Source organism: Coenobita brevimanus, chromosome 57 (genome assembly GCF_032717465.1).
Source record: "Coenobita brevimanus isolate Jiangsu-jjx chromosome 57, ASM3271746v2, whole genome shotgun sequence".
NCBI lineage: Eukaryota > Metazoa > Arthropoda > Malacostraca > Decapoda > Coenobitidae > Coenobita > Coenobita brevimanus.
Window position 1 is genome coordinate 48,451,287 of NC_137010.1, and position 15,025 is coordinate 48,466,311.

At 47.3% G+C, this 15,025-nt stretch overlaps 1 pseudogene; it reads right to left on the minus strand.

Moving 5' to 3' along the window:
- Positions 1-15,025, minus strand: part of LOC145401986 (maltase-glucoamylase-like) — a 426,725-nt pseudogene that overhangs the window by 299,929 nt on the left and 111,771 nt on the right.

Consider the following 15,025-nt stretch of genomic DNA (forward strand, 5'->3'; position numbering starts at 1 on the left):
GGACACACTTGACTTCCACCAATATCATTTCCAAGTAAGAAAGTTACACCTGACATTGGGAGTGTCTCAACCAACCCAACCATAACGGAACCATTAACAAAACCAGACTCTAAATTCACTCTGCACAGAGGGACAGAAAAGTAATTATTCCCTACACCTTGTAAGATTAGTTTCATCAGAGGATTTAACATTAGAGCCTAGAACACTGGTCAGCATAAGGGATTGGCAAGCACCTGTATCACGATATATTTTAACTGATTTCCTGTCATTACTGTCCAGAGGACTGACAAAAACCTTAAGACAGGAAATTAGCACATGAACTCTTGAGAGTGTCACCCACGTTACTGCTCAAAAGAGGAGCTTCATCATGAGAATTTAATTTACCCCTCAAAGCAGGTTCAGTTAACTCGGTTAAAGAATTCTGGGAACTCTCAAGGATGGACACTAGACCAATTGACTGAATATTTAAAGACTCCTTTTTGTTCACATCACGCTGTCTCCTGAAACATTTCTCCGTAGTATGACCAAGCTTACTACAATAAGTACATTTACTTTTCTGAAATCTAGAGGTGGAGCTGGTATTTACTTCCTGAGAAACATCATCTTTATTCTCTTTCCTGTTACCTGTACTCTGAGTAGAGGCAACGTACTTACTCTCAGCTTTCCTTTTTTCTCTAGAATATCTCTTGTGAGTGAGAACATATTCATCAGCTAAAACTGCAGCATCAGATAAATTATCTATTCTTTTCTCATCAAGATATAGTCTTACATCTTTATTAATACACCTTTTGAAGTCCTCCAGGAAAATCATCTGCTTAAATTTATCAAAATCAGAATTTACATTCTTAGAATTTAACCACTGCTCTAACAGATCTTCGTTGATTTTTCCATACTCAACATGGGATTGCTTATCTTGCTTATAAGTTGTCCTAAATTTTACTCTCTAGGCTTCAAGAACAAGCTCATAGGCCCTAAGAATCAAGCTCTTAACTACATCATAATTATCACATTGATCCTGAGGCAAAGATGCATAAGTTACTTGAGCTTTACCAGTGAGAACACTCTGAAGGAGTACTGGCCAATACTTTTTGGGCCAATTAAAACCTGTAGCTACCCTCTCAAACAACTGAAAATACTATGTTAAATCAGATTCATTAAAAGGAGGGACAAGTTTAACATTTTTAGCCACATCAAAATCATCAGAGCTAGATGATCCAGTTCCACCTTGTTTCATGCGATACTCATGGTCTGCCTGAATCCTAGCAAGTTCAATTTGTGCCTGAGCCTGTGCCTGTGCCTGTGCCTCCTGAATACGAGCCTGAGACTCAGCCTCCTTAGCATTTGCCTGAAACTCAGCCTCCTTAGCACGAGCCTGAAACTCAGCCTCCTTAGCACAAGCCTCCTGCAGGGCTAGCTGTAACTTAGCTATTTCAATCTGCGTTTGCTCATCTGGAGGAGTTACATTAAACAAGCTTTTGTTAATCATATCAACAATTTGATCTTTAGAATGATGAGAGCGAACAGCAATTCCCAATTGTTGAGCAACAAGCTTAAGTTCATTCTGTGTTCTGTTTTCTACATCACACACTGTTTGCACATTCGACAAAAAATCTTTGGCTTCATCAAGAGTAGTAATAGTAGACATCATGAATAAATCACAGTCACAAAATATCAAGCAATATCCTTATGATAATATCCTGAATATCCTGATAAGAAGTAGCTAAATTTATGTAACGGAACAGAGAGAGATAATGAACACTTCAAATGAGAAAACTAAAATCACTACTGTCCGGCAAAGTTCCAGGTTCAAAACAAAAGACAGGTAAAATTACCAGTTAAAGTTTAATGCTCAAAACTAACAACTAAACATTCATGACTCATAAGGATAATGTAATGGCAAAACAGGTTACATATATGGTTAACTGGAATAGTCTATTAACATGAATTTAGCAAGAATAAATTTGTCTGTCAGCCCTGATAAATGAGAGAACCGATTAATGCTCAGTTAAAGCAAGATATAATATTATTGCAGATACAAAATATTACTAATACTGGCTGACAGTAAAAACTTTACATGAATCACAAAAACCTTACGAGGCCTGCAAATTAACGTCTCAGGCTATACAGTACAAGAAAAATGGTAATAACGCTTATACTCAAATTATACAGCAGCTAGATGGTTGGAGACTTCCTGAGCACTCACAAAGATAATAATATACTATACAGGGGAGGACAGAGATGTGAACAAAATGAGGAGTAGATCTAAGTGGCAACTAATGCAGAGACTGAGTTCATTATATAGGGGCTGGCAGAGCTTGATTCAACTTGCAAGAAGGACGCGCAAATGAGGGCACAGAGGACGAAGAGTTGACACTCCTGCTCTTAACAACAGAAAGAACGACTTACTCTACTATAAGGGGGAGAAGGGGGAAGTGAGGTAGAACACGCAAGCCTGGTCACTATGGAAGCCACGAGGCGAATCGTGATCAAACATGCAGCATACTGTACGTTAGAATTATACAAAGGATGATGAAATCATAGGCTATGTAACAACTAATACATCATAACACGCATATCTCGTGCTGGATGATGAAAGCACAACACGTGAGATGTGGGAAATGGCCACCACATCCATACTGTTGGTTTGTATTCAGCCATAAATGCCATTCTGGCCAACACCAAACGGAGTTCACTCCTCAAAACACTATTTTGATAATAAATTATATACATGGAATATTATTATCTTTAATGTTGTTATTTGCATGTGTAAGAATCATTCGTTAACGTCCGTCTCGTGTAAGGTACTCGCATGGCGGTGCTCACTTGTTTTTTCTAGCTGGAAGACATGAGCTGAATCATTCGTGTGACCTTGATGGCTTTTTTTGTGTTTGTTTGTGGGATATTCGTCCCAGTTTCCTGGGACACGGGCAAACAGAGAGCCCGTCAGAGGTGCGCACTACTTGCGCGAACTTGCTTTAGCGAGGTGGAGGGTAATCCCTTACCATAGTAATTAATATATTTAATGGAGCATGGGCAACAATGCCAGCAGCGTCCCTAAAGACATCACCAGATCGGGCTAGGGCCGAGTCGAGCTCAGACCTGAGCATGGTGGTGGCTGGGCAGTCCAGAAGATAATGAAGAAGGGGCTCCTCACAGCTGGCCAAGCAATGTTCACACGGGTCTGCCTCCATACCCACAATTTGCTTGTAGCAAAGAAACCCAAGACGCAATCTTCGAAGTCGGACTACAATAAAATTAGGTAGTCCTGGGGGGAGCAACAGGAGGGAATACGACGTGGCAGTAGCATACCATTTTGCAGAGCAAGAGCCCTCCGTGACCCAGAGCTGATGGTCCTCTAGGGATAGTCTTCCTATGGTGGCAGTGAGAGTGCGGATGAGGTGTGAGGGACTAGGGCGTAGTGGGAATGTGATGTCTGGGAGATCGCAAGCTGAGCGCGCAGCGTCATCAGCACGCTCGTTGCCACTAATTCCCACATGTCCCGGGAGCCAGTGAAGGTTAATCGTTGCGCCCCTATGGGCAAGAAGTGATGCAAATGAATGAATCGCTGTTAGGAGAAAGACGTTGTCATGCAGCGAGAAGGATCGTAATCTCTGAATGGAGGAAAGAGAGTCTGTGTGGATTATGACTCGATTGCGACGATGGTGGTGAGCATGGCGCAATGCACCCAGGATGGCCGCAAGTTCCGCCTGGAAAGCGGATACACCTGAAGAGAGTCGCCAAGCTTCCACTATTTGCCCAGAGACAAAGGCCGCTCCAGCTGCGCCATTAGGGGAAACAGAGCCATCAGTGTAGTAGATGGCTGAGTCTGGTGAGGCCAGAGCTGCCACCCTACTGAGACCCTCCTGGCGAAGGAGTGCTGGAATTGAGGAGCGGGGTTTAGCCTCCGATGGACCAATAATATTAAAAAGAGGAGGATCCCATGGCGGTGGATCAACGTATCCAGGAAAGGGAGAGTCGGGATCTTGACAGAGGCTCGCAGCAGCTCCCAATCCATGGATGGCAGCGGCTGTGGTGCGGGCCCAGTCACGCTGAGGGGCCGGCTCGGCTGGGCGGCAGAGAAGGCTTTTTAGGAGGGCAGAGACAGGCAGGTGAGGCAGGCACTGGATCAGCTTCAGAGTGACAATTGCCGCTCGTAACACAATGCGATGGGCCAGAGATGGCAGCCCACCCTCCATACACAGATTGACAAGTCGGGTCCAGCGTGGAGCACCCAGCATAATGCGGAGGGCATCATTCTGGATGACCTCCAGAGATCTAGCGACTGGCGGAGCGAGTCCCGTCAAGCAGATGGCGCTGTAGTCTACTAAGGATTGGACTGCGTGTATATAAAAAGTCCGTAGGACGGAATATGATGCCCCCAAACTCCGCTTGGATAGATAGCGGAGAGCAGCCATGCGGGTGGATGCACGCTCCCTCAGGTACCGAACGTGGCAGGAAAAGTTGAGACCCGCGTCAAGCCAGACCCCCAAGTACCGATGTGCAGTGACAATGGAGAGCTGATGGCCACCGAGTAGCAGTGGAAAGTCTGGGGGGCGGAGTCCAAATGGCAGGCACTTGGTCTTCTGGAAGTTAATTTTGAGGCCTAACTCGGCACACTTGGCATGGAGCCGAGAAAGGGCCAAGTCTGCCTGTCGAAAACAATCCCTTCTTGTAAAAACGAGGGCAAGATCGTCTGCATAACAGAGGAGGGTGATGCCAGGCCCATAGTCGAGAGTTAAGAGCCCCTCCATAAGGATATTAAAAAGGAGGGGGCTTAATACGCTCCCCTGGGGCGTGCCATTTAAATGTTTGCAAAAGTGTGAGAGGTGCCCCTGAAATCTGACCCCTGCAGAGCGATCCGCAAAGAAGTCCCTGATCCAGGATAAAAGCCTGCCTCCCACACCCCTGTCTGCAAGGGCAGCCAAAATAACTGTAGGGCTGGCTAGTTCAAAAGCCTTTTCAAGATCGAGGAAGACGGCCATCCCCCTTCCCCCTCTCAGTTCCCCAAGGAAAGACGCGAGGCAGTGAGTGGCACTCCTACCATGGTGGTAAGCGAAGATCCTTGGGTGCAGTGGTCCCAGCCGCCAAGCGAGACGAGCCCGCACAACTCTCTCAGCCGTTTTAGCGATACAGCTAAGGAGGGAGATGGGGCGCATGGCGGTAGGATCATGAGGCTTAGGAATCGGGTGAATAACAGCCGCCTTCTACGACCTTGGCAGACGCCCCTCAGACCACGAGAGGTTGATTAGATCAAGTAGGCGCTCGCTGCCGCAATCCCCAGCGTGTGACAGGAGTGAATATGTAATCCCGTCCAGTCCAGGCGCAGAGTCCCCCCTGTGGTGCAGTGCTTTTAGAACCTCCCCGCTGGTGATGGGACAATCAGCTGGGTCTGGCCTATCACAGGCAGCCTGAACTGCCGTGGCACGAGCGGTGCATAGCTGAGCCTGCAGAATCTGGACGGATTGTGGGAGATTGCTTGAAGCACAGCGATCCGCGAAGTGCTGAGCGAGGCGGCTGGCCTCTGCGGCAGGATCAGGATGCGAGGGCGGACGAGGAGGACATGGATCGGAGATGGACCTGTTTCTCCTCCACATCTCCCTGAGTGTGGAGTGAGCATCTAGGGTACGACATCATCCAATCCACGCCTCCTCCTTGAGGCGGCGTTTCTCTGTGGTGACATGTCGCGTGACAGCCACCAGGTACCGACGGTGTGGAGATGTGCGACGCCGTCGGTACTGCCTGCATGCCGCATTGAGCCGCCGGTTCAATTCCTTGACCCTGTCGCAGTAAATCCAGCCGTCCCGATAGCACCTCGCGGATCGACGCTGCAGGGGGATAGCAAGAGAGGCAGCCTGTGAAAAAATACTCGCCACCTGATCTGCTCGTCTCTCGAGGTCTGAGGCGGGAGGAGATGCAGCAAAGGCCCCAGCTAAGGCCTGGGCAAACGCCACCCAGTTGGCCCTACGGAAGTCCCACCGCAGAGGAGGGGGCAGCGTCGGTGGGAGTGGAGCAGTTGGCAGAGTGACCTCTAGGGCAAAATGATCACTAGCAAGGTGTCGGTGCAGTGACCATGTTGCCGAGCCCGCAAGGGGGAGGACACAAACGCCAAGTCCAGACGCCCCCCGTCAATGTGTGTGGCCTCAGTGGTGTCGTTTAATAGGGAAACATCACCCACCTCCTCCAGTATTAAAGAGATGTGTCGTCCTGCATCGTTGGGCCGAAGAGGCGAAGAGAGCAGGGCGTGGTGGGCATTGAAGTCTCCCCCAATGTACACAGCTCCCCTGGCAGCTTGGGAGAAAAGTTCCCCCAACTCCAGGGTGCTCCTCTGGCTCCGGTATACATTGTATACCGTCAGGGGCGACGTCGCCAGATGGAGAACCACGCCCTGAACCTCCACATCAGGTCCACAGAAAGGAGGGGGCTCACAATCCGTGCACGCGATGTGGTCCCGGACCAGAACGGCACATCCCTGTGTAACGCCACGAGTTTACGGGAGGAGATGGGTGGTGTATCCCGAGAGATGGAAAGTGGAATTGCCTGGGAGCAGGGTCTCCTGCAGGAGAATGACATGAGGGCGGTCCTTTGCGGCCGCTTCCTGCAAAAGGGGGAGCTTGCTCCGTGCTCCCACGCAATTCCACTGGAGGAGCCTGAGAGAGCGGTCTACTGGCCGTCCGGCGACAGTTGCGGATGGTCGTTCTCCTGCAGCAGTGGTGAGGCCCTGTCCATCACTTTGGACCCTGATGGTGTTAGGGTTTGCTCCAAACGCTGACGCTGACGAGGCAGCTGTGCGGTGGAAGACAGAACATTGGGAGGTCGTGGCTTGACCCTCTTGGACGGGCGAGCTGTCCTGTGCAATGTGGGACGGGGTCGCCCCGCCGAACGAGCTGGGCGGCGAGGGGACAGAGGAGCACCTAGGCTCGCCATCTTCCTCTCGATCGCCTGGTCCACAAGGCGATTGGCAGCTTCGGCAAGAGGCTCTGTTGGGAGAGGGATGTTGAGGGTTAAGGCAACTGTCTTGGCTAGGGTCATCGCCAGCTCTGTGGCAAAGGTCCTGAGCTCCTCCGTTGTGAACGAGATCACCGGAGGAGCAGAAGCTGGGGGTGGACTGGGTGTGGAGCCAGGCACTGGTGGCGGAACTGTCAGTGGCTGGCTGGTCTCTACACTTGGAAGTGGTAGCGAGACAGGCGGCTGTTGGCGGTGGACCTCTGCCGTGGTCTGGACCACAGTGAGAGCTGAGGGCAATGGAGGGAACTCTTGGTCGCTGAGAGGTGGTGGGCACTGAGTGAGAGGGCGGCGCTTTTGTCCCCAGATGAAAGTACCGGGGGGAGCTGGAGTGGCGCTGGTGGCCTGGTGCTCCTGCACAAAAGCAACCTGCCTCTCCCGACTCTGGTTTACTCGTTGAACCCTCGCGGGGCAACTGGGGTGCCAGGCGTGGTGTCGTCCTGCGCAGTTGGGGCACTTGGCCGCAATCGGCTGGTTTGCCTTGAACCGCTGCAGGCACTCGTCCGTGTCGTGAGCGGCACTGCACATGCCGCAGATGACGGGGAGGTTGCAGTTGGCACGGTGGTGCCCATAGCGCTGGCAGCGGTAGCAACGGAGTGGCTCCGGGGTGAAGGGGCGAAGGTGATATGTTCCCCAGTTCCCGAGATCGATCGCTGGGATCAGAGGACCCCGCAGGGTGACGATGACCTGTCGAGTCTCCTCTCTGGTCCGCGCTTTCTGGCATCGGGTTGCCTCCTCGACCTGAGGGTGGTGAAGCAGTATCTCCATGGGCATTCTCAAGGGATAACCCATGACAACTGCCTTCGTAGACTGTTGACCGGGCGTCAGCTCGACTAGCTTCACAGGGCAGGCCTCGTCCTGCAGAGCTGTTCTCAAGAGGTCGTAGGCTCCCTCGTCCTTCGGCACCAACACCGAGCTTCCATCCCGACCTATCAGGTTGGAGCAGCGTAGCCCTGGCAGGTGACGCTCTAGTGCAGCCACGGCATCGTAACTCGTTGCATGCCCGTCCTGTACCGGCACACGGAAAGCTGGGAATGCAGAGCGGGGCAGCGGACGCACAGCTACTGACACGGAGGGACGAGCAGCAGAGGGACCCCTGAGGGGAGGCCCAGTGCGTACTGCCGGAGAAGGGCCGTTTCCCTGGTGAGCACGCCTCGATCCCTTGCGTACCACGGGGGTGAAACCCTCATCATCATGCATAGCATGATCAGCAGAGGGGGAAATCTGAGTCGTAGCAGGAGCCTCCGACGGGACCTCCAGCCGCTTGAGAATACGAGAACTAGCCGACCTAGGCTCGTGAGAGGGTGCGCAGGTGGGAGCGCGAGGCTGCGGATCGAGGGCTCGGTTCACAGAAGTGCCTTGCCGTGGATTAGGGCTGGCATCTGCACGTAGGGAAGCTGAAGCGTCCTTGGTAGGAGAGATGGTGGAGCAGGTGCAACCTCCTCCATAGCCTCATGTCGGCGGGCTGCCTTAGCAGAACGGGTAGAGTCACCACACAAGCGAGGTACCACTCCCGTAGACTTAGGTGTAGAGGGGTTAGCACAAGAGACCTCGTGAGCTGACAAGTGGGAGCTCGAGTCAGAGCAGTGACGCTCCCGCTTTGTGCCTGTAGCAGGACACGGAATGGAGAGCCTCGTCTGAGGGAGCGGGAGGCGGGAATGCCCCTGGGGCCTAGGGATGCTGGATCCCTTCATCCTGCTCACCAAAGCAGCCCAAAGAACTCAGTCAAAACACACACACACACACACACACACACACACACACACACACACACACACACACACACACACACACACACCTCACACACACAACCACTCAAACAGCACAAACAAACAAAAAACAGCAAAAGTGGCCAGGTCCCTACAGTGACGGGCAACCTATGCTCCCCGCCCTCTAAAGGGCGATGGGAGGCCCCGCCACTGCCCCTTTCGGGTCTTCCCTACTCTAACAGAGCCGCCCTCACTGCCTCCTATAACCAGGCCCTAAAGGCCCCCCTTCATGGAAGTGCCCTAACGGCACCCCTTCAGGGTTCGGCGTCGTACTACGGTGAGGGACACTAACGGCAGGCAAAAAAAAAAAAAAAAAAAAAAAACACCCACACACTCAGTCACAAACACACACACACTCCCACTCACACCCAGGCAATCGGAGACTAAATCTCAGAAAAAACCTGGAAAACAGAAAAAATTCTTCCTCAGTGCCAGAGACTAAGTCTAAAACAGGCAAAAAACGAGGAAAACAGGCGAAACTCTCCACGAGTAAACGAACCAGAGTTCAGAGCTCGAGAGAAATCGGCCAGACCTCCTCACCCGACAGAGTCTGAGCTAGGAGTGGCCTTGATGGCAGATTTTCCTTTTCCAGGCAAATTAACAAGCAAAATATTTCTTGAAAAAAATCCTTGTGTGACCCTGGCCATAATGTGTGAGATTTGTCAGTGTCAGATCATATAAGACTGGATGAATGTCGGAGGTAGTACGTTGTCCGCTCCATTTATGTCTGGCTAAACACCTCAGCAGACAGAGGTAACACTTTTAAAGAGATACAATAGCACTTTAAAAATCACTATATCATTGTAAATCGTATTAATAAAACTGTACAGTACCTTTCATCGATACTTTAAATATATTTAAGACAATAAACTACAAAAGGACGCACAAAAATTGCAAAGGGATTTTTGAAGAGACGTGTCAAAATAATGATTCCGTCAAGTTCCAGTCATTTCGGCTGCTCGAGGGGGAGACATCGCCCTTCGAGCAGCTCAGAAAGAGAAGTTTTTTTTTTTTTTTTTTTTTTTTAAGAATACCGATTCAGCGAAGGATGACCTCCCCATGCATCTGAAGGGGAAGGAAGTGTTTAAAAATACGGGCGTTATCTTCTTTCACCGGCTAAGTCTCACTGCCATAGGGCATAACACTTACCACACATGCTGTGTAATCAGTATGCATACCGCGAGAGTCAGTTCATAGAAAAGGGAGGTAACACTTCCCTAAACTTCTTCCATCCACTTCCCATTACAGCAGTAGTAGTAGATGTTGTTTCATATCCTGCAGTCATGCATCCAGCATACCCCTCAGGTAACAACTTCTCCACCCATTTCATACGGCTGCCACTCCAAGTAACACTTCATTCTGTTATCATCATCCCAAAACCCCTACACGCCGACAGAAAATTTCTCAACAAACATCACTGCATAAATAAAAGTTGTACACAGAAAAGAATTTCTCACAAATCCCTCCCTACACAGAAAAAAGACCGCATACTTGTTCCAGGATATTTCTGCCTTCAAATCTACTACCCATAAACGTTGTTTTAACGGTATTAACTCTAGCATTATTAACTTTGCTTCCATTCAATCCCTCTGCCTCTCGAACTTCTCTCCCACATGCTTTCAGCAACCAACTCGAATCATAAGCATATGAAACTTCCTAAGGTAGGCCATTCATTTCCCTCTTGTAGCAAATAGGTGTTTCTGTGGGATGAGCATGACACACAGAAAGATCAAACCGCCTTCTTTCCTTGTCCTTGCAAAAATAAATCTCTCAAATGCTCGGGAACTGATTGCAAGTTTGTTTATGAATCAACGTCCAGGAGACTTGGACTTTATAAATGTCCGCATATGTCTGAATATTGGATTGAAACAGGGATGTGTCTTCTCTAGATGGCTGTTTAATTTGTATATGGATGGAGTAACAAAAGAGAAACAAGGCAAGGCAGTGGAAGTTGGAGCGGCCCTAATCAGAGAAGGCAGAGTTTGGAAGTTTCCTGTTCTGTTGTCTGCAGATGATATTGTGTTGTTAACCGAAGACGAAAGAAACGAAATCTAAAGGTGAATGTTGGGAGGAGTAAAGAGAAAAAGTTGGGAAGAGGAAGAGTAAAGTTGTGGTCTTCGAGAGAAATGAAATCACCTAATGCACAGTGAGGTTGGATAGAGAGGAAATGGAAAATGTGTGTGCATTTAAGTACTTGGGTAATGTGATGAGTAAGGATGAAAGTTTGGAGAATGAATTGCTTGAAAAAGTACAGCAAGGAAGAAAGGTTGCTGGTTCACTGAAGCAGTGATAAGAAATAGGGAAGTGAGCATGGAAGTAAAAAAGTCGCTACATCATAGTATTGTAATCCCCACTCTTACGCATGAACGCGAAGCTTGGACCTTACTGGAAGGACAAGACAAGAATGTGAGCGGTGGAAATTAGTTTTTTGAGAGAAGCATGTGGAATTACAGGTAGAGAGAGAGACTGGCAAATGAGGAAGTGATGGAGCATTGTGGTGAGAATGTGAATGTGACAGAAAGCGTTAGGAGAAATACACTGAGGTGATTTGGCCATGTGGAGAAGATGGAAAGTGAGGGACTAACTAGGAGAGTGTATGTGAGTGAGGTGGAGGGGGGGAGAGGGAAAGGGAGATCGAGGATGAGATGGAGGGATGGAGTAGAGAGGTATATGAGAGAGGGGTTGTACGTTGCGGGAAGGGCAACGAAATTGCAAGGGACCGGGCGACATAGGGACAATTCGTTTTTGGCCACCCCTTACAGGACTAAGAAGTCTAGCTATAGAGAGGCAGACAGTATAACTGCTCCTTGGTGGTGTCTCTCTCTACTGACAGTTCCTGAGTATGATAAATGTACCTTCATTATATCTGTTATTAAAGGAACATGTTTACATTGAACATTCATCCTACCACCGAGCTACCGCGCTCCCAATGGCTTAGAAAGTGTTCATTAAGTATTTCAGTACCATGATACATATTCCATGTTTTCTACAGACAGTTTCCTTTAGGCTAGGAAAGCTCTCTCGCAGTGTAGGTTTACCGTCTCCCTGCATGCTTCAGACATTTGATATTTTGCATTGATAAGTCTGGACAAATTTAGCCTTGCTAGAAATTGGTGTTAACATTAATAAAACCAATAAACCATAAGAGTGGTGAATGATGTTTCTGGATTTACTGGTAGTCTAAAATTGTATTACTGCGTAAGTGAAGTGTTTGAGCCATCCGAGTATTAATGCTAATTCTGTTTCAGTAATTCTTTGGGATTATTATTTTTCGCAAGACCTTTGAATGCTAAATTTATTTTCAACTGAGCAAAATTGTCTGACATTAGGTTGATTAAGCTCTTTGAATGAAGTATGCAACAGAGAAAGGATTAAATTGTAATAATTTGTAACCCTAGACTGCTACCAGTTCCTTACAAACACATCGTCTGGAGTTCACTTTATTACAATATATACAGTTAGTGTGTTTGTAGCGGAAAAGTTTTTTTTTTTCTTTTCATTCTTAGGATTTCTCTAACAAAATCACCAGGTTTTGGAATGAACACAAAAGCTTTGTAGCTGATATTTACATTGTCGTAGGTGATGTCAGCTAAGAAGTATTCCCTTGTGCCGACCGGCTCTGTAAGAATATGTGATACACATTAACTGAGAGTTACATACACAGACTTAATGATCCCAATGAGATCAGTTTTAATATTAATAAGTACAGAAACACTATAAAATGTTTAAAGATGTTGGGGTAGTAGTTCGCCCAAAACCACTGAAATAAGGTCGAAGCAGTAAAATAACGTGTAATCTCATCCCTGTATATATATATATATATATATATATATATATATATATATATATATATATATATATATATATATATATATATATATATATATATATATATATATATTGTATATTTTCGTGTGCTGCATGGTTGGTTAATAGTCATACCATTATCATGAAACTTTTGTGGGGGTACTTATATAATGCTGCATCATAATGGCATGTGCTAGAGGAAAAAAAAATAGGAATAAAATTACATATCCCTTTACTTCCTTGACCTTGTTCCGATGGTTTTTAATGCACTATCATCCCTACATCCGAAACATTGTTGAACGCTTCTGAACCTCACAAATGGTGGTCCACTCTGAAGTTAGCCATTTTCGGGGTGTCTCCATCCCTGCCTTCTTTACCTGACTCTGCAGGCCTGCTTGTGGGTGACCAAAAATGGTAAGGCTGATCTGCTGATTTCTTATTTTGACTCCAAGCTCAGTTGTTCTACACTGCCAGGAAGCTGATCCATTGCTCTGTTAGACTGCTCCGATCTAAGGAAGTTAAGAGGCTGCTGAATGAGCTTCCAGATTGAGTGCAGTATTCAAGACTCCCGTGCGCTCTGGATCGTTTCCTTCTTGTTGGCGAGTTCCTAACACCACTGCCATTCCGAGGATTTTTCTCCGTATGGTGTGAATTATTAGCCTATCTCCATTATGCCCATTCTGTCAAAGGTTTTCGAGTGTCTTGTCTCTTCTCGTCTCACAAAGTTCCCGGAATGTTCTGGTCTGCTTCCTTCTGATCAGGCGGCATATGAAATTAATCTGAACACTACGAATGAATTGACTGTGATTTCTCAAGTCCTGCAACCTGCCCTTGACCCTCGTTCTAAGGCCAAGATCGCTCATCTTGATTTCTTTGTTTTTGATCGTGTGAACCACGAAAGAGTGCTGTGGAAACTTCACGGCACTGACACTGGTGATTCATTTCTCTCCCCATTGCCGCAGTTATTGAGGGGTCCTAAGCATTTTTTTTGCATGGATGGGTGTTACAGCATCTGGCAAAATGTTTATTCAGGCGTTCATGGATCGTTCCTCTCTCATCTACACCAGCAGTCTGCATCAGCTTACTAAAAACGAGATGTATTGTTACCTTGAAGATGCCACATTGGTTGCTACCATCCCATTTGCTCAGTCATGTCCATCTGTCTGCCACTTCATCAATGGAGACTTGACTCATTTTGCCATGGTACAAAAAATGAGACATGAATATCAACCCATCAGAGCAGAACTACTAACTGTTTCTCAACATGAATTCGATTCCAGCCCCACAGTCCCCTACTTCTGGATGGATCAGTTCTAGCAGAGTGCCTAGAACTCTGAGAGCTTTATTCATTATTTGGTATCTTCTGCATCTCGTAAGCTCGAAATACTGAGGAAAGCATACAAGGTCTTCGCTGATAATTCTGTTTCTACTAATTGCTTTCGTTGGCTTTCGTTGTTTCATCCTTCTGCTCCTTGAGTACCGTCCACTGGTGTGGGCATCCTCCACAGAGTCGCATCGTCGTCTGATCAGCAAGGTCTTTTGCACCGTGAAGCTTCTGCGCGGTGGTGAAGTGTTGTGTAATCTTAAACATCGTCGTGCTGAAAGCAGTTTGTGCATGCTGTACAAGAGCCAGTCCAATGCTGCTCACCCTATGCATTGCCGGCCACCTCAGCAGTTTAAGCCTTCGAGGACCACACGTCTGTCATCATTCGCATATCCACTATCTTTCCAGGTGATTGTGTGTCGTACCAGACAGTTTCAGAGGTGCTTCCCTCCTAACAAAGTACGCATTTGAAACTCTCTGGATGGAGATGTTTGTGCTACAGACAGTGTTCAGCTGTGCAAGATAAAGGCCAATTTGTTTTTAAGCCGTCATGATATTAAATGTATTTCTGGCCCGTTGTTTGTTATGATAAACAAAGGTATGACAGACAACAAGTCATAAAATCGCAAAACAGGGCTTTACATTGATTGTTAACGCTGTCAGATGTGTATCAAGATTTATAAGTTGAATACATCAAATATATGACCAAACTTTAAAACACTACGATCATCATATGCAGTTGCAGCTCATAGGTAATCAGTTTCATTTTTTCTATCTGCATCAAGACTTCCCCCCCCCCCTCCCTCTTTCCACATCCTCTCTTCGTTTCATCCCTTTTGATGCTTCAGGTGTATAGGAGCTGGCCCCAGCAGCTTACAGTGCTCACACTCTTCCTACTCCACTTGCTGCATTCAGTTAAATGATAATTAAAAAAAAAAAATTGTTATATTTCTTTTACTGATAATTTAAAATTTGTGTAAGAAATCTACGAGTTATTCAATTTAAAAGTGTCGTAGTAGTGAAGGGATTAATGAAGGCGCTGACTAACTCACTCCTATTTAGAAAGTCTCTCTTGACATGAAAATCTTTTAAAGATAATAACAAGAAGGAGCACAGTGAGCGA